Genomic DNA, 25304 nt, shown 5'->3' with positions numbered 1-25304 from the left:
ACAGAAACAAAAATAAGTCATCGAGTGGGAGATCTAAATCTAAAGGGAGATATAAATCTCCAGGAAAACCTGTAAATGTGGTGTGCTGGAAATGCGGAAAGGAAGACCACTTCAAAAGGGACTATAAATCTAAAGCTCCTGACAAAAGAAAGGGATCTGATGAGGCTCCTTTTGTAGAGGCGAAAACCACCTCAAATGAAGGTGAGGATGTGTACTTGGCTTCTTCAAGTACACATGTAGGTCATGAGGCATGGTTGATTGATTCAGGTGCATCCTTTCACTTCACTCCCCATAGAGAGTGGTTATGTGAGTATGAGAAATATGATGGTGGTGATGTCTTCTTGGGGGATGCCAGGAAGGCTAGAATCATTGGTCATGGAAAAGTAAAGTTGAAGCTGCAAGGTGGAAAGGTTATAACACTTCCGGGTGTTCTACATATTCCTGCATTAGCCAGAAATCTGATTTCTATTAGTAAGTTGCATGATGAAGGTGTAAAAATAGTGTTCTAGAAGGATACCTGCAAGATGGTTCGGGGAGCATTGGTATTGATGCGGGGAGTTCAGATTGGAACTCTGTACAAGCTGCAAGGTAGCACTATTGTTGATGGGTGCAATAGTTCCATGGTTCCTGAAAGTGAAGCAGAAAATCTAGTGGTCTCTGGAGAAAAGACCATGCTGTGGCATCAAAGGCTTAGACATATTGGAGAGAAGGGCCTTCGAATACTTCATGGTAAAGGTATGGTAGAAGGTATGAGTAATAGCTCTCCGGATTTTGATTTCTGTGAGAATTGTGTATACGAGAAGCAAAATCGGGTGAGTTTCCCCTCTGGTGGTAAGAGGGTGAAACATATATTATAGCTTGTGCACAGTGATGTGTTTGGACCTATGAAGCTTCCATCACTGGGTAAGTTTGTGTACTATGTATCATTTATAGATGACTTCTCAAGGAATACATGGATATATTTCCTTAAGAATAAATCTAAAGTCTTTGATAGGTTTAAATAATTTATGGCTCTAGTGGAAAACCAGACAGAGAAGAAGATAAAGGTGCTGAGGACAGATAATGGTGGAGAGTTTTGCAGTAAGGAATTTGAAGAATTCTATAAGAAGTGTGGTATAGCATGGCAGAAGACTACTCCATATACACCTCAGCAAAATGGAGTTGCAGAAAGAATGAATAAGATGTTGATGGAAAGGGCAAGAAGCATGCTCAGTGGTGCCGGGTTAGGACAGGAATTCTCGGCAGAGGCGGTGAATATTGCATGTTACCTGGTCAACAGGTCACCTTCATCAGCGTTGGAGGATAAGACTCCACAAGAGGTATGGACTGGTAAGAAACCCTCTCTTTCACATCTGAAGCAAAGCATATCACTATGTATATTTTAAATTAACTGGTGACCGTGTTATTTATCTGTTCTTGTATGTGGAGGATATGTTTCTGGTTGGGAATGACAAAGAAATTATCCAGAATTTGAAGACCCAATTGTCCTCCAAATTCGACATGAAATATCTTGGTGCTACGAACTATATTTTAGGCATGGAAATTGAAAGAGATTGGACAAAGAGGAATCTCTAGTTAAACCAGAGGAAGTATGTCGAGACAATATTGCAAAGGTTTAATATGCAGGATAGTAAACCGGTGAAGGTTCCTATTCCTGTAGGTGTGAGGTTATCTGTTGAACAGTGTCCCAAGACATAAGAATAGGAAGAGGACATGTCCCGTGTTCCATATGAAAGTGTAGTCAGTAGCCTGATGTATGCAATGGTCTGTACTAGACCAGACATTGCACATGCAGTGGGAGTATTAAGCAGGTTTATGTCAAAACCAGGGAAGGAGCATTGGACAGCAGTGAAGTGGGTTTTCAGGTACTTGCGTGGCACTAGTGATTATGGTTTGTGCTACCAAGGAAGACCAAGATTGGACAGAGAGTTGGATATTCGTGGCTTTTTTGATGCAGACTGGGCTAGAGATCTGGATCAGAGAAGATCTACAAGTGGGTATGTGTTTAACCTGTTTGGAGGTGATTCAGTTGGATGAGTAAGAAACAATCTGTTGTGGCACTATCAACTATAGAGGCAGAATACATGGCAGCAACTCATGCAAGCAAGGAAGCAGTTTGGTTGCAGAGATTGTGTTCAAGTATGGGGTTAGTACAGGAAGCTATAAGGATAGACTATGACATCCAAAATGAAATTTTCTTGGCAAAGAACCCCGCATATCATTCAAAGACAAAGCACATTGATGTTCAGTATCACTTTGTGAGGGATATGATAGAAGACAAAAAGGTGTTGCTGGTAAAGGTGGACACTTTGAAGAATACTACAGATGCATTGACAAAATCTGTGATCTCTGAGAAGTTCTCTTGGTGTAGAGAGACAATGGGCATTTCAGGGTTGGGAAAATGACTAAGCTCTCTTGTGGCCCCCTATAGAAAGAAAACAACAAGTGGGAGAATGTTGAGTTGTGTTATATTCTTTCCACGTAGTTAACAGGGGGTTTGAGGGGCACCCGTAACCCCACTTTATGGGGTCCGGGGTTTTGGACCCTATGTTAGGTTGGGCGGACCCACCTATGGTTTTGTGCATGATTTTCGCACATGTTTGTTGGGCGCGATGGTTTTCGGTCCATGGTAGTGGACACGATGGTTTTCGGTCCATGGTATTGGATGCTTCGGCATGTATAAATATGTATTGTAACATTGAAAGGAACATAATGAAAAATCAAGTTGGTAGTCCCAGTTTTGGGATCCAGGGGAAAATATCTGTGTATATGTGTTTTATGTGTTATGCTCTTGGATTGTTTATTTTCTATGTTTTAGAATTCGTATGCAGGTAATTTCTATATGGGGTTAAAACCTACAAAACCCAAAAATAAACTTTACATTAAAATAAAAACCGTTGGCAGCTTGTTGACCGAGCGGAGTTGGTTGACCACCCATGTGAATAGGTTGCGTTCTAACCACAAATTGCCAGTTGGTGGTCTAACTCCGGCGGTTCCACTTGACATTTGCGGTGCATTCACATGCTATCACCACCATGGTATACCTCTACCTGATTGTTTAAATCTTGTTCACATGATCATGTTTTGTTACAATTCCCCGCACGATCAGCCTCAAATGCTAACTCCGACTATGAGTTTAAACTGCTTGACTGTTCACATGGTCATGGTCCCGCTGTGTTCTCCTCTATGGTTTCCAAGCCCGGTGGTTCATTCCAGAATCTGCTCACATGATAACTGTCACAGTTATCTCCCCGCGTGATTAATCCCATGATTTATGAACGTGATTGCAATTTATGTTGTTTTATAATGTTTATTATATGTTTGCAAAGGCTGAGAGTTGTTTAACGTAGCGTTTTTTTTTCCCTTGGAAAAAATCGTAATTTTATTCATAAGACAAAATTACATTTTGTAGATGCTGAAAGCATATGCATATGGCCTGTACCTATTTTCACAGGATACAGACAGACAAAAAGTAAAAAAGTAAAAAATAACTATTGTTCTTTTCTCCCTTTCTTTTTTTCCACATTTCGCCAACCTCCAGTGTTGTGAGTGGTCGTTACAATGGAAAGCTGATTTTTAGTGGGAGTGCCTTTATTAGATTCGGATCCTTCTGATCCATGAGTCTACTTGATGCTAGTTATTTCCATTCATGTTAGTTGAGATGCCTGGTGCTTCATTGGGTTGTTGGGGTCTTCTGTTGGGTTGTGTTATATTCTTTCCATGACTAGCCCACGTAGTTAACTAGGGGGTTAGAAGGGGGGTGGAGCCCCCCTTCGTTGTGCCAATTACGTAGCGGTGGGAATCATAGGGGGTTTGAGGGGTGCATATAACCCCACTCTATGGGGTCCGGGGCAGCGCCCCCGGAAAATTTTGGTTTTGGAACCTATGTTACGTTGGGCGGACCCATCTATGGTTTTGTGCATGATTTTCGCACATGTTTTTTGGACGCGATGACTTTCAGTCCATGGTTTTGGACGCGATGGTTTTCGGTCCATGGTATTGGATGCTTCAGCATGTATAAATATGTATTGCAACATTGAAAGGAATATAATGAAAAATCAAGATGGTAGTCCCGGTTTTGGGATCCAAGGGAAAATCTCTATGTATATGTGTTTTATGTGTTTTATGTGTTATGCTCTCGCATTTTTTATTTTCTGTGTTTTAGAATTCTTATGCAGGTAATTTCTATACGAGGTTGAAACCTACATCTTCTTCCTCCTTTAGTATGTTGTTCTGGTCCTTTTGATTCTCCGTTTCTGCTTTGTATGTTGTTGTTTCTGCTTTTTCTACTTCTTCCTCTAAGGGGGTTGTATATTGCCATCCTTTTGGCTCTTTTTGTTGCTTCTTGTTCCATTTAGGAGTTTGTTTTGCTTTAGGACAAGCACTGTGGAGGTGTCTTGTTTGTAGACATCCACGGCATCTAAAAGTTGTGTTTTCGTAGTCTAATGGTTGTGTCCACTGTGTGTTATTGAAATTCAAGTTTATGCTTTCTGGTAGTCCCTCACTGACATCTACCTCAATGCATATCCTGGCAAATGTGAATATCCCCCTTGTGATTCTGTCATCATCAGTATTTAGGAATTTTCCCAAAACATTCCCTATGGTGATTAGTACATTGTGGTGCCAAAAATGTAACGGGAGGTTGTGCAACCTAACCCACACTGGGACCTTTGATACTGTTTGGTCAATTTAGTGTCCTAAATTTCTCTACGTAAATTATCAATTCGGGTATCGTAAACTGATGAAGTGTAGTGCACTGTTTGTGCTAGCTAACCCTTTTTACTTCATTGTTTTTATGGTTTATGTTGTTTTGGGGGTTTTTGGTCATTTAATTCCTAATGATTTACAATGTGAATTATCAAAACTAAATCTAACTTTCTTAAAGGCTGCTTAAAATCTAAAAATGAAAACAAAGCTAAGAAAGAAATGAAAACAGAGTTTCTCTTCTTATTTTATCATTATTTCCCAATCATGAATTAAAATTGAAAGTGAAATTTGCAATTAATGTCTAACTAATTACAGAAATAAAACTAAATGGGATACTTGGTTACTCTGCCTCTCAATTTTGGGAGAAAGTCTCCTTGGGATGACATTTAAGTAATTTTGTACTTCATTAATCTAAGAGAAAGCAAATACAAAGATGCAGAAATAACTCATTGCATAGATGAAATGTTCAACCACTTAGTTAAGGATGAATTATCAAATTGAAGGGTTTTCCATAAACATTCATTAACACCGTGAGTTAGTATTTTAAACTAAAAATGAAATGGCAAAGACAGTGAATGACACTAATCAGTTTAATTGAGAATTTAAACTAACAAAGTAGTGAATGAAGTAAACTATCCAACAATGTATCCTTATCATTCTTCAATCCTACTCTCATCCTAGAACAAGGTTAGTTTTTAATTGAAGAAACAAGATTATACCATTGAGTTCTATCTTGTAAACTGCTTATAAGAACTAAAAAGAAATCAAGTTAATGGAAACTGCTCTAAATTATAAACATTGTTATTACGAAAATGATAGAAATTGCATTATAAACACGGTTAGAACAAAAAAGATTATAAACACTGTTTTAGAAATAAAATGATGAATTTACAGTTAACAAGAAGAAAAAAAAAATGAAAACTTCTTCAATGCAGGGGCCCTCTGCAACTGATTAGGCTATGCTTGCTCAATCAAATCCAAGAAAACTCCTTCAGATGTTCATAAAAACATGCGGTCTTCTTATTAAAACAGGGACACAAAACGTCAAAAAATTACAGAGTCTAGAACTTTGATTTCACATTAAAGCTATTACTAACTTCTTCAATCCTTTACACAGGTATTTATAAGAAAAGCATGCTACAGCCAAGCATGTAGAAGACAGATACGCGGAATTTCTTCCTCGGCTGCTGGAGAAGTAAATCCAAGACATGGTGGTTGTTGGATTTTTTTGTATAGGTGGTTGTTGGAGTCCATAGGTACAGGTAGTTGCTCTAGATAACACTTCCCATCACTGTGAAACGCATTAATTAACCACGAAACGGAGTCCTGTTACCCTCGATCTCTTTGTGTTTGACTTATCCATTGACCGTAGTCTTATGCCATCTCCTGGGCTGAATGAATAGGATGGGGTCCATGTCATGATGATTTCAAAGATGCCCATGTGGCTAGTTTCTCCTTCTGATACCTGGAACCTGTTAGAGCATGGAGGTAGCTGCGGAACAGTTGGTTAGCTGCAGAATAGGCTGTGTTCCATAGCTAATATACAAAAATTTATTCAAACATCAAAACATAAAAAGCATAACATGTAAATCACTAAATGTCCTCCTCAAGACAGTATATACCAGTTATTAGTTATGAGAATGCATCTTTCTTATGGAAAAACAAAGGAAAGGAATGACAAGAGTTGCTAGGGAAAGAGTAATTTTGAGGTTCAACATACCCCCACTGTAAAATCATTGCATGTCCCCATACAATTTTCAAAAATGTGAACTTATTTCTCCTATTGCATCTATTCTAACACTTCTGCCAACACATCCCACTTCCTTTTCTTACTTCTCCTTGCACTGACTACCATCCTAGGCTTTTTCATAAGAAGTCTTATTTGAGGTTGATAAGTGTTTTGCTCAAATTCCTATTTTTCCTCTTTATCTTCCTATTTTTCTTGTACCATAATCCTAGGTGTAGCATTGTGTTGTCATGAATGGCTTTATCCAATTTGTTTTGTTCCCTCAAGGTTTCATTTTCTTTTTGAATATGCTTGTTCAAAATCTCTAACTCAAAGATTTCTTGTTTGAGAGAGCTAGTTAGAGGTTCTTGTGGATTGAGAGGCTGCTCTAGATTGTTTGATGATCCTGGATCAATTGAGGTATCATTCCTTTCTAATGACTCTATGTAGTCACAAACTTGCTGCTGTATTGGATCTATGTCAGGAGAAGCTCTGCTTGGGTTGCATTCAAAATTCGGTGGAGGAGAGTTTTGTGGACTGTGTTCAGGTGGAATACTGTTAGGAGATTGAACTGGGGTTTCTTCCTCTAAGTTTATGAACTGGGTTGCTTTTGATGTTACCTTTCTCACCTTACCTCGGAGTCTAGAGCTCCTTCTTAGGTTTTGGAAGCTTATGGTTTCTTCTCTTGTGTCCTTCTTCCTCTTCCTTATCTCCTTCTTTTCCTTGATTTGTTCCTTAATCTTGGTCAGTCTTTCAGAGAGTAACTTTTCATCTTCTCTTTCTTTCATTTTTCCTTTCTGTTTAATCTACTTTCTAACCTCTAGTTTGGAAGTTGTCTCTGCATCATTATTTTGTGAGGAGGTTCCAGATTTGTTTTGAATGTTAATTTTGATCTTTCTCCTCCTACTTTTCTTAACATGACTCTCCTCAGGTGACTCTGGAGCATCCTGGAAAAAATTTCTTACCAAGAAATCTTCCTAGGTATCCCCTATACTTTTCAAATGGAATTCAACTAGTATTTTCACTAATCCATGATGATACATAGTTGTTTCTATGGATCCAATTTTCTTCTGGACATTTGTAGCCATCCTTCTTAGACTATTTAGAAGGAATAAGGGAAGATTGATGGTTCCATTTTCTAAGAAATTCATTAATAAGCGTATATGGTAAACATACATAACCCCAAATCTTCCTTCACATGTAATGAATTTTTGCAATATCAACAGCATATTACCCCATTTGTTCTTGAGTGCTGAAATAGGAATTCCCTTCCTAAATATTGTAATATCCATACCTAGGTTTCTAAGGATCACTTTCCAAGATTCACCATGAAATTCCTTGTTTTTGAACCATCTTTCTCCTTGTCTCGACATCTATGTTGCTTCTGCTATGAAGGATTTTGTGACTACAAATTTAATATCTCCTATCTCCACTTCTGTGCCATCAAATGACCTTGCAAAAGAATTGGTAATTTCCTTGTGGTAGTCATCAAATTTCTCAATAAAATTTAACCATCCTGCCTTTTGTGGCATCCCTCTAAGTAGTGGATACCCCTCCATATACTTTACCCCTACAGGCTCTGTGCTAACAATAATCCCCATATCCTCTGTTTTCGGTTAACCTTCAAAATTACTCTCACTATCTATAAAAACGAGTGCTATTTAAGAAATGGAATGACTGTGTGTATGGAAATGGAATGACTGCGTATATATGAAAATGGAAAGACTGTGTGTATATGAAAAATGGAATGACTGTGTCTATAGAATGACTGCGTGTTATAGGAGAGATAAACTTAAGGGTTTGTGTGTAATAAATAGACAGTAAGGGTTTAGAGAGTCGTAGATAGGTAGGTCACATCGTCATCTTGACCATTAACAGGTGGAGTTGTGGAGGACTGTTTGAGTACAGGTTATGGAGTTTGAAGCGGAGATTTGTTATGAAAGAATCATTGATATTGTTTATCATTGAATATGGAAGATATGGTGGAGATATAATGGCGGTTAAATCAAATGATGCTTGATTAAGGAGACATGTGATTATACATACTATACAAACTTATGTTTTCAAATTTCTTTTTGAAATAAATCTTTGCATTTACCTTTGGAACCTTTACCTTTCGCTTTCTAATCTTTTTGATGTTGATCCACAGGTACCTTGAGCATGGTTGATCTTCAAAAATTGATTTTTCTTCAATTTCCTACATACATGATTTTATTATGAGCTATACACTTGTGCCTGAACTGAGAATAAAATTGTAGCTGCAGAATCAGATTAGCTGCAGAACATAATCAACTGCAGAACGTGAAAAAGAAAGTGAAATATGGCTTATGGATCATGAATGAAATGGAAGTGGCTATGTAAGTGAAATGAAATGAGATGTAAGACAAGATGATAAATGAAATGAAAATGGAATGGAAGCTGTGAAAGGAAAATTTGAAAAATTTATTGATGAAATATGATAATGAGATGAAGTGAAACTGCAAAAATAAAACGGAGTGAGGTGAGATGAAATGATGAATTTTCATAATCTAAACTGCAGAGTGACTGTAGATTTTTGTCACTACTTATTACATAAAGAAAATGGAAAATATAGGGTGTCAGAAACCTCTGATTTTCACCCTGTATTTTCTGTATAAGTATGCCAATCAATGATTGGTTTTCAACCTTATACATTTTTTTTTTTTTAGGAAACATAAAGACTAAGTTAGTGGAGAAGAAGAATTCTTCTTCACTAGCTTCATTTCATAATTGTCTTGGAAAATCTTAATGAACTCCTCTTCTTGTGAATGGTCATAGATTAAAGATATATTAGACAAAATGTTTGGTCAATTCAGTGTCCTAAATTGCTCTACATAAGTTATCAATCCGGGTATCGTAAACTGATGAAGTGTAGTGCACTGTTTGTTCTAGCTAACCTTTCTTCATTTTTTTTTATGTTTTATGTTGTTTTGGGGGTTTTTGGTCATTTAATTCCTAATGATTTACAATGTGAATTATCAAAACTAAATATAACTTTCTTAAAGGCTTCTTAAAATCTAAAAATGAAAACAGAGCTAAGAAAGAAATGAAAACAGATTTTCTATTCTTATTTTATCATTATTTTCAAATCATGAATTAAAACTGAAAGTGAAATTTGTAATTGATGTCTAACTAATTACAAAAATAAAACTAAATGAAATACTTGGTTACTCTGCCTCTCAATTTTGGGAGAAAGTCTCCTTGGGATGACATTTAAGTAATTTTGTACTTCATTAATCTAAGAGAAAGCAAATATAAAGATGCAAAAATAACTCATTGCATAGATGAAATGTTCAACCACTTAGTTAAGGATGAATTATCAACTTGAAGGGTTTTCCATAAACATTCATTAACACCATGAGTTAGTATTTTAAACTAAAAATGAAATGGAAAAGACAATGAATGACACTGATCAGTTTAATTGAGACTTTAAACTAGCAAAACAATTAATGAAGTAAACTATCCAACAATGTATCCTTATCATTCTTCAATCCTACTCTCATCCTAAAACAAGGTTAGTTTTTAATTGAAGAAACAAGATCACACCATTGAGTTCTATCTTCTAAACTATTGATAAGAAATAAAAATAAGTCAAGCTAATGGAAACTTGATCCGAATTGGATCCATGAAAAATAATCAAAGTGCCATGACTATATCAAATCAGGACAGACTTCCAATTTATGGATAAAGAGCGATCAAGAAAACCTCTGGACGGTGGCAGTTTGCAGCCAACAAGGAACGACGAGGACCTCGTTCAAAGCACGTTGACTGAGGCCCATGGAGACTGCGCAGGAGGCAAAACTGGCACTTAGGAAGCCTGGATCGGGAAACGGAGGGCATTTCTGATGCGCGATTAGCGCTAATCGTGCATCGTTGGGCAAAACCCCTCAAGAAGGAAAGGCCTCGAGCTCTGGGTTGCATGGGAAACTGGGAAACCGTGAGGTAGGCGCTAAGGTGAAAGGCTGGTCCTGCACTCCAAAACCAATAGTATATCGGAGGCATCCTCGGTCGTAAGTGGACTTGGTGAAAAACGAGCAATTCCATACATTGCGCAACACGTGTCCAGCGGATGAGAGATAAAACCACCTCTCATCACACACTAACAGTCGAGCAAGTCAACCAAGTGAAATGAGCGAATGTCGTAGGATCTGGGGGCTCCAGATCTAATGGTGGAGATTGCACCCGATGGAGGAACCGAATTTGACAGGGGATTAAGCCGCGACACATAAGAATTTGACGTCTGATTTGACCACTAAGTCGGCAGATGAGTCATTCCACAGTGTAACCGAAACTACCGAACCGTTGAGGAAGAGCTGGCGTAGTTCGTGAGAGGACAAGTGGCCACTCCCTATGAGACATTGGCGAAGACGCAGAGGCACGGAAATCCAAGCAAGCAGCAGCAGGCAAACTGAAGGGGTAGAAGAGGAAGCGAGAAGTCATGAGATAGATTGGATTTTAGCCATGAATAGCCAGAGAGAGGAACAAGGAGAGGGAGCACTGCAATAAAGAAAAATGATAGTGAGACCCATAGACAGAAAGAACAGCGAAGAAAGAAGCAGAAAAACAGAGAGCTGAGCTGACCTTCAATGTAAGGCAGCATCGAGCAGACAAGTAATCCCTATGAGGATCTGTCAGGAATTGAGTACCACATTGGGATCCTCCCATTAAAGACCAAAGAGGTCAAGATTTGGCAAGGAAAAGAGTCTGTGCACTCTAGTGGCTTGGGGGATCCAAGAACCACCCTACCAAACATTCTCTGTTTCAGGAGACTCAAATTGAGCTCCTCATTGTAATTCTCTGCTTTAAAGACACAATAAAAGAAGGCCACCACTGAAAGTTGGACCGGAGATGTAGCCCTGGAGAATAGGGTGAACTCCTTATTAATTGTTGTGTTCTTGCATTTGCTTACTGTGTTTTCCTTACTGTTTTCCATTTTTCTAGTGTCTGTGTATTTTGCAATCTGATCGATCTGTTGCCTAAAATAACATAGACACACACCAGCACATGAGTCTGTAATACCTTCATATAATAATTATTTAACTGAGGTCACATACGAGTGATTTTCAGATCAAGTGGTATCAGAGCTCTAGGTTGTTAAGGTTAGACAAGCTTGTGTTGGTTTAGCTATTGAATGCTAACTAGATCAAAGCTCAAATTAGGAGAAGGAGAGTTGGTCGAAACTAATCCTGAAATTGGGAGAGTCTATTCTCGGAAGACAATGTCAGAAGAAGGTTCTGTAGGGCCAGACCCTCAATTCATAGATAGTTTCCTAGCCATAAGGTCCATGGTAGAAGAAATGTATAAGGACTTTAGAAAACACAAGGATGAAGATGCATCAGGCTCCAAACAAGACAAAGGAGAAGATGAGTCCTTCCTCCATGACCACTCAAAAGGCAAAGGGAAAGAAGAACACTTTCTCACACCTCCTAATAGCCCTGAACATAAAAAGAAAGCATCTTTGATCAAACTAGATGTTAAATTTGATTTGCCTATATATGATGGAGAGTTGAATGCAGAAAAGCTGGACAATTGGATTAGAAAAATTGATGTTTATTGCAGAGTGCAGAGTATTGAATCAGACAAGAGCAAGATTCAGCTAGCAAGCCTACGCCTTGGACGCACTGCCTTGGTTTGGTGGGAAGGCAGGACCCAAGGTGACCTAAAGAGACATGGTAAGACTATCTCTGTTTGGAGTGAATTTGTTTCTGCTATCAAAAAACAGTTATATCCATTGGCCTACATGCGGCAAGCCATGATGAGTTGGCAAACTCTTCGACAGTTGAAATGGAAAAGTGTGCAAGGGTACACTCAAGAATTTAGAAAGAGAGAATTGATTCTAGGAATCTCATTAGACTCACCTGAGACTCTGTTGAAGTACATTGGTGGTCTACACAGCTACATGAGGCACACTATCCTCATGTTTAATCCCACTAGTATAGATGAGGTATCTATACAAGCTACTCATCTATAAGCTAGAGGAAAGAATGGAACTCCAAAAGTTGGGGGAGCATCCCAACCCACTGCAAGCAAAAATAAGGAGAAAAGAAAGCAGAAATGGAAAGCAAGGAATGCTAATACTGCACAAAAGAGCAAGGCTTCATGGACTCACTGTAAAAAGGATGGGCATGATGATGAGCACTATTGGATTCTGCATCCAGAGCTGAGAACTAAGAAGTTCGAGGGCAAGAAGAAGAAGACTGTTGCAGCTATTCAGAAGGATTTGGGGTCAAACTCAGGAGATGAAACAACTATTGCAGCCATAGGTATAAAAGGTAAGAATTCTGAATCATCTACTAGTAATTCTGCACAATCTATTACTGATGAAGAAAATGAGAGAAAAAGACATGAACTTTTCCATATTCGAGTTATTTCCAAACATCAAAAGATTGATACTTTGTTTTATAGTGGCTCACAAGTAAATTTAATTTCTGAAGAAATTGTAAAGAAGTTGGGATTAGTAACTACACCTCACAAGAAACCATACCCATTAGGATGGTTGAATGATAAAGCAAAACTACAAGTGACTAGACAGTGCAAACTCAAGTTTTCTTTTGGGTCATCATTTGTAGATGAGGTTGAGTTAGACATTATTCCTTTGGATATATGTGAAAATTTTTTAGAAAGTCCTTACTTGTATGAAAAAAAGCTATTTTCTATAGAGTTGAGAATAAGTATCTACTTGTTAAAGATGGAATCGAATACTTTGTAAGAGCTCATAAGCTCAAGAATAATTATACTCATAAACTCAGGGCAGATGAAAAGAATGATAAATTCATGCAAACAATTCTTATTGATGGTTGTAAAGGAAAAGAAACCTGATAAAACCAATGTATTTGAAGGTTGTAATGTTGAACAACAAGCTGATTTAGAAAAAGTTGTTTCAGAGTATGATATCTTGTTTCAAGAACCTAAAGGTCTGCCACCCAAAAAGGAAATAGTACATGATATTATTTTGCAACAAGATGCTCCATTGCCTAATATTGGAATGTACAGGTTGTCTGGTTTAGAGAATGCTGAAATCAAGAAGCAGGTGCAGGAGGTGCTCGAGAAGGGTTCATCAGACCTAGCACATCACCATGTGGGTCACCAATCGCTTTGGTGAGAAAGAAAGATGGCTCGCGGAGAATGTGCATCGATTACCGAGCACTGAATAAGATAGCAATCAAAAATCGTTATCCCCTTCCTCACATAGATGATCTTTTAGATCAATTGAAGGAAGTTGTTTATTTTTCCAAATTAGACTTGCACAGCGGATACCATCAGGTTAGAGTTGCAGAACAAGATGCATGGAAGACTGCTTTCCAAACAAAGCAGGGATTGTATGAGTGGTTGGTATTTCCTTTTGGCTTAACTAATGCTCCTTCTACTTTCATGAGATTAATGAATGATGTACTCAGACCTTTTCTTGATATTTTTTTATTGTGTATCTAGATGACATTATGATATTTAGCAAAACATGGGAAGAACACTTAAAGCATGTTAAGCCGACACTAGATGTTTTGAAAAGAGAAAAAGTTTATGTTAAACTCTCAAAATGTGAATTTGGCAAAACTTATTTGAATTATTTGGGTCAGATAGTAGCGGGTGGTGAATTGAAGATAAATCCCTCTAAAGTGGCAGTCATTGTAAACTAGCCTAAACCCAAATCTGCTACAGAAGTTAGAAGCTTCTTAGGGGCAGCACAATATTGGAGAAAGTTCATTTCTAACTTTTCCCTAATTGCAGCTCCCTTACATGCTTTAACAGGATTGAACAAGGTGTTTCAGTGGGGAGGCAAACAGTAGAAAGCCTTCAACACCTTGAAAGAAAAGATTAGTACAGCACTTGTACTAGCACTGCCTGATCTTCAGAGACCATTTGAGATCTAAACAGATGCCAGTGACTATTCCATGGGAGCAGTGTTGCCACAACACATAAACCCATATGTTATCATTTTGAGACATTTAATTCTGTAGTAGTTAAATATCCTACATATGATAACGAATTGTATGCATTAGTCCACAGTGTGAAAAAGTGGAAACATTACTTAATGGGCAAAGAGATAGTAATACATACTGATCATCAACCACTTCAATATCTACACTCTCAAAATACGTTGCAGCAATCAAGACACTATAGATGGATGGTTTTTCTACAATAGCTTCATTTAGTCATCAGATATAAAAAGGGCATACATAATAAAGTTGCATACATGTTATCTAGACCCATTATAAATGTATCTACTATACTTAAGCATAATTCTGTGTTACATGAGAGTTACATTGAACAATATGCTCAAGATATAGACTTTAAGGATGTATATGCAACTTTAAGTCAAGGCAAAAGAGTAGAAGAATTGGATTATCATGTAAAGGACCGACTCTTATACCATTGTGGGAAGTTATGCATTCCACAAACTGAAAGAGTAAAGATAATTCGAGAAGCACACACTTCTCTAATATCAAGTCACTTTGGGGTAAGTAAAATAGTTGCATCGCTGCAAAGATTTTGTTATTGGCCAAAAATGAATGAGACAATTTCTAGATATGTAAGAGGGTGTGCTATGTGTGCTAAAAGCAAACCCAGCAATAGAAAACTAAGCTTGTACACTCCATTACCAGTTCCTTCTCACCCTTGGGAAAGTGTTTCCATGGATTTTGTTGGAGGACTGCCTAAATCTAGGAAAGGTCATGATTACCTATATGTTGTTGTGGATAGGTTTAGCAAAATGTGTATTTGTATACCTTCTAATAAATAGATTACAGATGAACAAACCGCAAAACTATTTTTTGAACATGTATGGGTTCATTTTGGATTACCCACTTCCATTGTATCTGATCGAGACACCCGATTTGTGGGGAAGTTTTGGTCGAGTTTGTGGGAACTGATGGACACCAAATTGAAGAAAAGCATAGCTTTTCATCCACAAACTGATGGCCAGACCGAAGTAGTCAACATGACAGTGATACAGTTACTCAGAGGATATTGCAGCAAGCATCCTAAGCTTTAGGATGAACATATGTGTTATGTGCAGCATGCTTACAACAAAGCAAAACATTCTTCTACACATAGATCTCCTTTTGAGACCTGTTTTGGTTTCACGCCAAGGTCTCCTTTGGATTCTGTCTTTGGTAAAGACACCACAGTTGAGGGACACAGTGATGTGGACAAGGAAACTAGGTTCATTGAACAAATCCAAGAGATCCACTAGGCAGTACAGGAATAGCTAGAAAAGAGCCAAGCCAAATACAAGGCAAGGCATGACAAGCATCGGATGGAGCATAGTTTCCAAGTTGGTGACCAAGTCTGGCTGTACATCAGCAAGGACAGGATGCAAGGTGAAGGTAAAAAGCTAAAGCCTATCAGGTATGGACCTTTCAGGATACTTGAGAAGATTGGTGAGAATGCTTTTTGCCTTGATCTACCAGCTTACATGCACATCTACTCAGTTGTGAATGCAAATTTCTTGAGGTTGTTTGAACCTTCACTAACTGACGATCCCGAAGAGCAGAGTCAATTGCCTTCTATTAATGACCTGCTACCTGAATAGCTTAATGAATTGTAGGAAGACACAGTGTTGGACAGGAAGTTGAGGACAATGCGCAGGGGAGATGTTGAGTACCTTAGAATTGGGTTCAAGGGTTCAAAGCCAAGCAGTGCAAAGTGGATAGAGATTGGAAAAGTGAGACAATTGTACCATCACTTAGTCGATGCCTAAAAACCAACTTTTGGTGGTCCAAAAGCTTTTTCAGTGGGAAGGCCGTGATCCAAATTGGATCCATGAAAAATAATCAAAGTGCCATGACTGTATCAAATCGAGACAGACTTCGAATTTATGGATAAAGAGTGATCAGGAAAACCTCTGGACGGTGGCAGTTTGCAGCCAGCAAGGAAAGACGAGGACCTCAGTCAAAGCACGCTGACCGAGGCCCATGGAGACTACGCAAGAGGAAAAACTAGCACTTGGGAAGCCTGGATCAGGAAACAGAGGGCATTCTAATCACGCATCGCTGGGAAAAACCCCTCGAGAAGGAAAGGCCTTGAGCATTCGGTCGCAAGCTGGGAAATCATGAGGTGGGCGCTAAGGCGCAAGGGGGGTCTCATGCTCCAAAACCGGCAATATATCAAAGGCATCCTTGGGTAGTAAGTGGATTTGGCGAAAAACGAGCAATTCCATACATTACCTGATGTGTGTCCCGCAAATGAGAGAGAAAATTGCCTCTCATCGCATGCTAATAGTTGAGCAAGTCAACTGCACGAAATGAGCGAATGTCATAGGATCTGGGGGCTCCAAATCTAATGGTGGAGATTGCGCCCGATGGAGGAACCGGATTTGACAGGGGATTAAACCGTGACACATAAGAATTTGATGTCTGATTTGACTGTTGAGTCAGCAGATGAGTCATTCCACAGTGTAACCGAAACTACTGAACCATTGAGGAAGAGCTAGCGCAATTCGTGAGAGGACAAGTGGCCACTCCCTGTGAGACATTATTGAAGACGCAGAGGTAGGGAACTCCAATCGAACAATAGCAGGCAAACCAAAGGGGCAGAAGAGGAAGCGAGTAGTCATGAGATAGATTGGCTTTTAGCCATGAACAGCCAGAGAGAAGAACAAGGAGAGGAGCACTACAAAAAAGAAAAAAAACAGTGAGACTGAGAGACAAAAAGAACAGTGAAGCAAGAAGTGGAAAAATAGAGAGCCGAGCTGACCTGCAGTGTAAGGCAGCATCGAGCAAACAAGTAATCCCTATGAGGATCTATCGAGAATTGAGTACCACATTGGGCTCCTCCCATTAAAGACCAGAGAGGTCAAGATTTTGGCAAGGAAAAGAGTCGGTGCACTCTAGTGGCTTGGGGGATCCAAGAACCACCCTACTAAACATTCCCTATTTCAGGAGACTCAAATTCATCTCCTCATTGTAATTCTCTGCTTTAAAGACACAATAAAATAAGGCCACCACTGAAAGCCAGACCGGAGATGTAGCCTTGGAGAATAGGGTGAACTCCTTATTAATTGTTGTGTTCTTGCATTTGCTTACTGTGTTTTCCTTATTGTTTTCCATTTTTCCAGTGTCTTTGTATTTTGCAATATGATCGATCCGTTGCCTAAAATAACATAGACACACACCATCACATGAGTCTGTAATACCTTCATATAATAATTATTTAACTGAGGTCACATACGAGTGATTTTCATATCAAAACTGCTCTAAATTATAAACATTGTTAGTAAGAAAATGATAGAAATTGCATTATAAACACTGTTAGAAAGAAAATGATTATAAACACTTTTAGAAATAAAATGATGAATTTACAGTTAACAAGAAGAAAAAAAATAAATAAAATGAAACCTTCTTCAGTGCAGGGGCCCTCTGCAACTGATTAGGCTACGCTTGCTCAATCAACTCCAAGAAAACTCCTTCAGATGTTCATAAAAACATGCGATCTTCTTATATTAAAACAGGAACACAAAACGTCCAAAAATTACAGAGTCTAGAACTTTGATTTCACATTAAAACTATTACTAACTTCTTCAGTCCTTTACATAGGTATTTATAAGAAAAATCATATAATTGTTTATGGAGAAAAGCATGCTACAACCAAACACGTAGAAGACAGATACGTGGAATTTCTTCCTCGGCTACTCGAGAAGTAAATCCAAGACATGGTGGCTTTTGGATTCATTTGTACAGGTGGCTGTTGGAGTCCGTAGGTATAGGTAGTTGCTCCGAATAATGATTCCCATCATTGTGAAACACATTAATTAACCACGAAACAGAGTCCTGTTACCCTCGGTCTCTTTGCGTTTGGCTTATCCATTGACCATAGTCTTAAGCCATCTTCTTTGTCGACTTGGGCTGAATGAATAGGACAGGGTCCATGTCATGATGATTTAAAAGTTGTCCATGTGGCTAGTTACTCCTTCTGATACCTAGAACCTGTTAGAGCATGGAGGTAGTTGGGGAATAACAGGTTAGCTGCAGAATAGGCTGTGTTCTGTAGCTAATATACAAAAATTTATTCAAACAACAAAACATAAAAAGCATAACATGTAAATCACTAAATTTCCTCCTCAAGACAATATATGCTAGTTATTAGTGATGAGAATGCATCTTTCTTATGGAAAAATAAAGGAAAGGAATGAGAAGAGTTGCTAGGGAAAGAGTAATTTTGAGGCTCAACAGATACCACCATTGTGTTAGTGTTGAATTCCAAAAACCAAGGGGTCATAAATAGTCCTACATTGCCCCATAACCATGGCCCCTTGTTGAGGATATATTCCCTTTCTTATACTATTTTGAATCTGACTATAAAAAAACCTTTGGGACATAAGTATATCTCACAGTCTAGAGACCAGGCCTCATAAATCCATTAGTGTAAAACATCAGATTTAGGCCAAAATTCTTTAAATCTGCATATAACTCATTTGGAATAGAGATCTATGTACCTAAGGCATTGCGATGGTAAGAGCAGGATTCTCAGATTTTTGTTCTACAATGTAGGGTCCTAGAAGCTCGAGCTGTGATGTGGTTTTGGCTTGTGCTTTTTCCTTACCCTTGATTGCTTCCTTGAAATATACTGTGCTTTTTGAGTTGGTTCCAGCACTTCCTCCCCTCAGATGCAGGTTAATTATGATGGTCGAGTCTGCAGTGATGCCATAATCCTAGAGTGTGAAATTGTCTTGTAAACTGTGGCTTGAGAAAATCAGGTTTTTCCAGTATGCTGTTATATCGAGGTGGTTCTGGATTTATTTATTTTAGGTCCTATATCTTCCTCCCTTTCCAGATCCTCCAGCAAATAGTCCTTCCATCTATTGTTTTAATGAAAATTTGTATCAGATCCTCCTTTTTCGAGTGTGTGTCTGTCTGAGGTGTTGCTGGATCTGTTGCCCATGTGCCCGGATATGTCAAATCTAAGCATCTCATTTCTTCCGTGCAGAGTTTCATCATGTTCTAGCCAGAAAGAGCACCACCAATCTGCTTGCCTAAGAGGCCCTTTTTCTATCTGAGTTCAATGTTTGACAATTCTGGGGCATATTCCCTGATTGTTAAGATGATATTCCAATCCAACTCCGTAGGGTCCAGTAAAACCTGGAAAATTGCCAAATCCATCCTCATAAAGATCTTAACATCAATGGAAATGTATTGGGTATTTCTAGTTCGAGGAGATATTTCCAAATCTCACCAGATCGAGGGCAGATATGTCTTCTGGCTCATCAAAACTGATAGGATGTGTCTCAATCCGTGGATAAAAATCCAATCTGGATCAAGAATGATCGATCCTTTCTAATGAATAGAGATGGTAACCTCTGAGTGATGGTTATTTCAAATCAATGTTTGTATGACATCCTGGCCTCCTTTGATTCTGTTAACTAGATAGCGTATTCCATGTCCCGGGTGGCCATAGCTTCCTAGGTTTCTGAGTGTAGCATTTACGTCACACAAAAGGCCACCCCCACCTTCAGATATCCCTCTCCTGGGCTGATAGATAATGAATACTTAGATCATAATGATGGGGTCCGATCTCTCCCTATTGATGGGGATGTGCTTATCCTAGGCGGCATAGATCTGGACCTTCTGGGGCTGTCACTATGGGGAGCGTGTGATGATCTGAAGGATCTCAAATGAGAGCAATGGCATGAGCATATACCTGTCGCTGCAGGAGATTCGGGATGTGATGAGGATCCCGCCATCAACCTTGATGGCCTTTCCCACCTCGGCTTGCCAGGTCTCTCCCTTCCTTCGCTGCAGGTCATGTTCTGTAAACCCTCCATTCCCCTCTATTCCACCCACGTTTTTTTCCTGAGCTTCTCTTCTGTTTAACATAGGGTTATATGTATTTTTACATGGTTTTTGTTAGGTTAGGTTCTTAGGACTTAGGGTAATGTATTTAATATATTTTTAATACATGGGTTTAGGTGTAAGACTTATGTATGGGTTTTAGACTTAGGTTTCTGACATATCAATGCATGGTTAGGGTTTTAGGATTAGGTTTTAGACTTTACATCAAAACCCATTTACAACCATTTGTCACAAAGTGACATTCACCCACACGCATATCTTTGACACAAAGCTACATTTGTGAGAACACCACATGATGACAAATCCATCGACAACCAAATCCTGCGAAGGCGAATGACAACCCCATGTCGACAACCAAATTCTGGCAGAACTGGCGACAACCAACATGTCGACAACCAAATGCCAAAACATATCACCATGAAAACCATTGACATCGCCTGAACAACCTAAACCATAAACAACAATTTCGAAGCCAAAGACATCGAACTGAATGCTGATGACGAAACTGGACCTGTGCAACTGATCTAACGAGATCCTCCTGGATCAGTTACCCCAGCCCCTACAACTGATTTAGTGAATCTAGAAGAGGTATCTCTTGATCCTTTTCCAACCTTAGAATTTCCCCTCGAATATCATCTACACAACTCACACACATCATCATAACTCAATTTTGATACATCACCTTCTCCCATCAAGTTCAAAACCTCGAGAGATTCTGGTCTTATGGCTCTCAGTAAGATTGTTCTCAGGGTTTCCTTGTTCAGCTAGTTCATCTTGTATCTTTGCAAATTATACTAGAATCTTTCCAGGAAGTCTTCCAGACTTTCTTTCTCCTTCTGGGTCATTCCAAATATTTCTTCCCTGATGTCCTTGGTCTTACAATAATCTTGGTACTTTTTCAGGAACACCTTCTTCATGTCATCCCATGTTGAAATGGAATTCGCAATTAGTCCCATGAACTGTTTGAGAGTTGAATCCTTTAATGTGGCAAGAAATGACTTTAAATTCTGAGCATTTGAAGAGTAATCATATCTCCTGCACAACACATCAAACTCGAAAAAGAAAGCATCGAGATCTTCACTAGAGGTACCACGAAAATTAGGGAAAGCATAGGGAGGAATGTTTTTCATCTGACTGGTCCCAACATAATATTTGATAGGAAATTTGAATGTAAATGGTTCCCCTTCCTTCTCATGATAGTCCCCATCTGTAGTACCAGTACCCTCTAAATGATCCATATTAAACCAAAAAGGAGTGGGACCCTGGTAAACTACATATCCTTCAGAGTCAGTTACCTGGAAATCCAATTCTTGAATAGGATTGAAGAGGCATTCTTCTTCAGGCTGACCACTAATCAAAGACGATGTCCTCCTAGTAAGAGGATATTCTTGATGAGTAGCAATAAAGGATTCTCTGTCAGAAGGTTTCTTCTCTATTGTGGAGGTATTGCTCTGCTTAGGATTAGTTGTCGATCCTTGTTCAAAACTGTCAGTCCTTGGTTCAGATTCCCCCTTGTTCTTTACAAGCTTATGTTTCCCTCCCATTTTATTAGTGAACGAAGTGGTGCTCACATCACCACCAAAAATTATTTAAAATTTAGATTGGCCCCTATAAAAAAAATTCAAAACTTCTACTTACCAAACAATTAGGACGTGGCTTTAGCAAATTTTGATCTTTGTAGGTGCATAAGCCTTACCCCGCATCTTACCACTTTGACTCCCCTAGTCCAAAAAAATTCAAAAAAAAAGGAATCATACTAAAACACTTTCATTAACATCCCTTAGCACCTCCTCGACAACGACACCAAAACGTTTGGGCAAATTATAGACTTATAATTTGACACACATAAATTATCAACCAAGGGTCGGTAAGCTTGTGAGATGTTGCGAAAAATATATGAAGGCTAATACCTTAAGTGCTTTCTAATGAAACCATTCATACACACAGCTCTAATGTCTCTTTTCAGCATCAACACTTGGTAGCAAAGACTATTGAGTGGATCTAATCATCCCACTACAGCTCTTGATATTGCTGATGTTGATCAGAAAAGATAAAGACCAAACAGATAGTCATAAAAATCAAGAAGATAAAACATGATTAAATGATTCCAAATGCATTTATCAAATAAATTTCTTCATCCAATCATTTCACATATGCTACTAAAATTCAGAAAATAGAAACACTAGTTGTGCAAATAACTTACTGATGCATAAAAATAATTAAAAGAAATACAAATACTATAACTAATGGAGTTGTGAGCAAAGGGGGCCCTCCCTTACTCACAACCCCTCTACTGTTAAAGGAGTTTACACCAAGAGATCAACAAAACATATAACTTTCTATTAATCTGAAAAGTATTACAAAGATGTACAAGTCTGATATGTTCGACCAACCAACCCCCTTGCAAATGAAACATAATGAAATTTATACAAGTTCAAAGGCATATGTTTGCCTAAATTAGGAAAACTACTATGTTGTAACTACTTGCTATCAATAACTAAACAGAATGAAAAAATAGCTCTGTTGAGTTTGATCCATGACTGAAAGCATGGATCAAACTAATTTCGTTACATCGTTGGAGCTTTTTCCCAATATGGCCATCGAGAAGAGGACTGAAGATCTGGGCGGTTTCAATGATGAATTCGAGGCAACCAATAGGACAACGTCCATGTAGGTGGATTTCCTCATAAAACCCATGTTCCTATTCTTCTTGAAACTAAGTGGAACATATCCAACCACTGATTATGCTATAGGAAATCTAGGCGGTTACAGGAAATCCACATCTATAGGAAATTGCGGAGTGTCTGTAGGAAATCAGCAACCACGACTGTCTGCAGGAAATCATGAAACTGCTTCAAATCATGACTAATCTGCATAATATTTTGATCAGTCAAACTTGATAATTCAATTAGGAAATGATTAACTTCAAGAAACACTTAAGAAAAATGTAAAATAATAATTTTAAAGATAATTTGCATACTGTGAGCACACAACATGCTTTTGGTCAAAACTTAGGTAATATAGGCGAAATAGGAGTAGTTAGGAATCAAAAGGGGGCAACAAGGTCTTAGGAGGCTATCAAAAAGTGAGAAACATGGGACTCAACAAACATCATTGCAATCATCATCCAATCCAAATATTAGATGTTATAAGCAATGCACAACGACATTCACAATCGACTACTACACTATGCAATAGAGCTCTACATACTACATCAAAGTCCCAACTTTGTATCCAAAGGTCTGGAGTTGAACTTTTTGCTTTTATACCACTTTGTAACATGCCCTCCCACCCCCTTAGATCATTCTTAAGCAGTGGAAGTCTTATAGACATATTTGGGCACTGCAACCCCAATCACATATGTCGATAAACCAAGGGCTCTCAAACCCCTAAAAGTGTTGTTTCATACCCTAAAGTATAAAGGTCAACTGATTACATCACTTCCCAGAAGTTCTCCCTAAAAAACTGCTAAGAACTGGTCAAAACTGGACCATACAGACTGCCCCATGCTGAGGGTGTGATGCATATCACCTGTTACACACGGGGGGTGCGATGCATACTAAAAAGCCCTTCTTTAGGGTGCGATGAGTGAGAGTAGACAAATGGCAGAGGCCGTTTGCTAGGTGGAAACTAAAATAATCTTCTAGAAACTGCTCATATGACACTTACCTCTCTGAATTCGCCCAGGGACAAGTAAGAGATCATGAAATCTCCAAGTGGAACCAAGAACTATCAATGAAATGACACTAATCAAAATCCCAGAAGCTGACTCACTCTCCTGCAAACATCTATATATGGATCCCTCATCCTAGAGATCCAGAGGTTGGAATTTTGTAATTTGTAAGGAAGTGTTGTTGGTTTCTCTTTGAGACATTGTATTGTTGGGTGATCTTGCTTTTTATGAGGTGAAGAGGGCTTTCATGCTGGGAGGATGATGCTGGATCAGATAGCTTGGTTGTAATCCTCTCTTCTACTACTTCTATCAATAAAGCTATTTGATTTTTCCTCCATATACTTGTATATCTCTGAATCTTGTATTTGTATATGCATTTGTATGGTTAATATACATCTGATCCTATATTGTTTATGGTTATAGATCTCTATGCTTTGATGGTATTTCGCTTCTTTGACTCTACACGTGTTCTTTGAAGGGGGACAAGTGAGAAAGGAGTGGCGAAAGCTCTATCAAGGGAGAGAGGAAACAAGCAAGGAGACTAATGAAAGACTGAGGTTGGTACTCTCTGCTTCTCTCTCATCTATCTCCCATAAAAGAAAACACAAGTAACTTTGGTTTGTTTATTTCTAAGATAGCTACCCATCTTAGTGGGACTAGCAGCTCTGAATGGACACTAGTTTTCTCGATAACAGGAAGGTGTTACATTTAGTTAAAATGACTTCCAAGGTCTCATTATGGGGGGTTACATAATTCCCTAATTTTTTAGTTCCTAAAATTAAAACTAATACCACCGTCACAACTAGATTGTTGAGAGTTTTCTGGTGATATAAATTTTATCTCAATACGGTGCCAAGATCAAAATTTGGGAAACAAACCTTTTCCATGTCAGCAAGAACTACCATGTGGCAGCCACGTGGAAACCCCACCACACATGGTAGGTCCACGTCATCAACTCAACCATTTTCTTACCCTCGAGGCAGTTGTCACATCATCCCCCTTGCTTTGGGCCCCATCAGACCGGTCCTTAACCTAGTTTTGTAACCAATTTACATTATAACTTGACCATTTGCTTACCCTCATGGTAGTTGCCACATCATCCCCCTCTCTTTGAGCCCCATCAAACCAATTCTTAACCTGGTTTTGTAACCAAGTTACATTATATGTGTTTTTGGGGTTTTTAAGCTCGTAATGCTTAACTCATGCTAAGCCTTCAGGGAAGGATGAAAATTATTATTATCACATGTTGGGAAATGTTCATGTTCCTCAGCCTTGTTAACCATGAATACCTCCACCACATGCATTACCATGGCATGAAACCTCTGAGGTATGTGACCTCACAACATACATGTTTCCATCAAGTGTCAGGGATACTTCCCGTCCCCCAACCTTTGTC

Source organism: Pinus tabuliformis, chromosome 1_1 (genome assembly GCF_031772625.1).
Source record: "Pinus tabuliformis cultivar Carrire ecotype Pingquan chromosome 1_1, CPIR1, whole genome shotgun sequence".
Classification (NCBI taxonomy): domain Eukaryota; kingdom Viridiplantae; phylum Streptophyta; class Pinopsida; order Pinales; family Pinaceae; genus Pinus; species Pinus tabuliformis.
The sequence above is the reverse complement of the archived record's forward strand: the minus strand, read 5'-3'. Positions refer to the sequence as shown.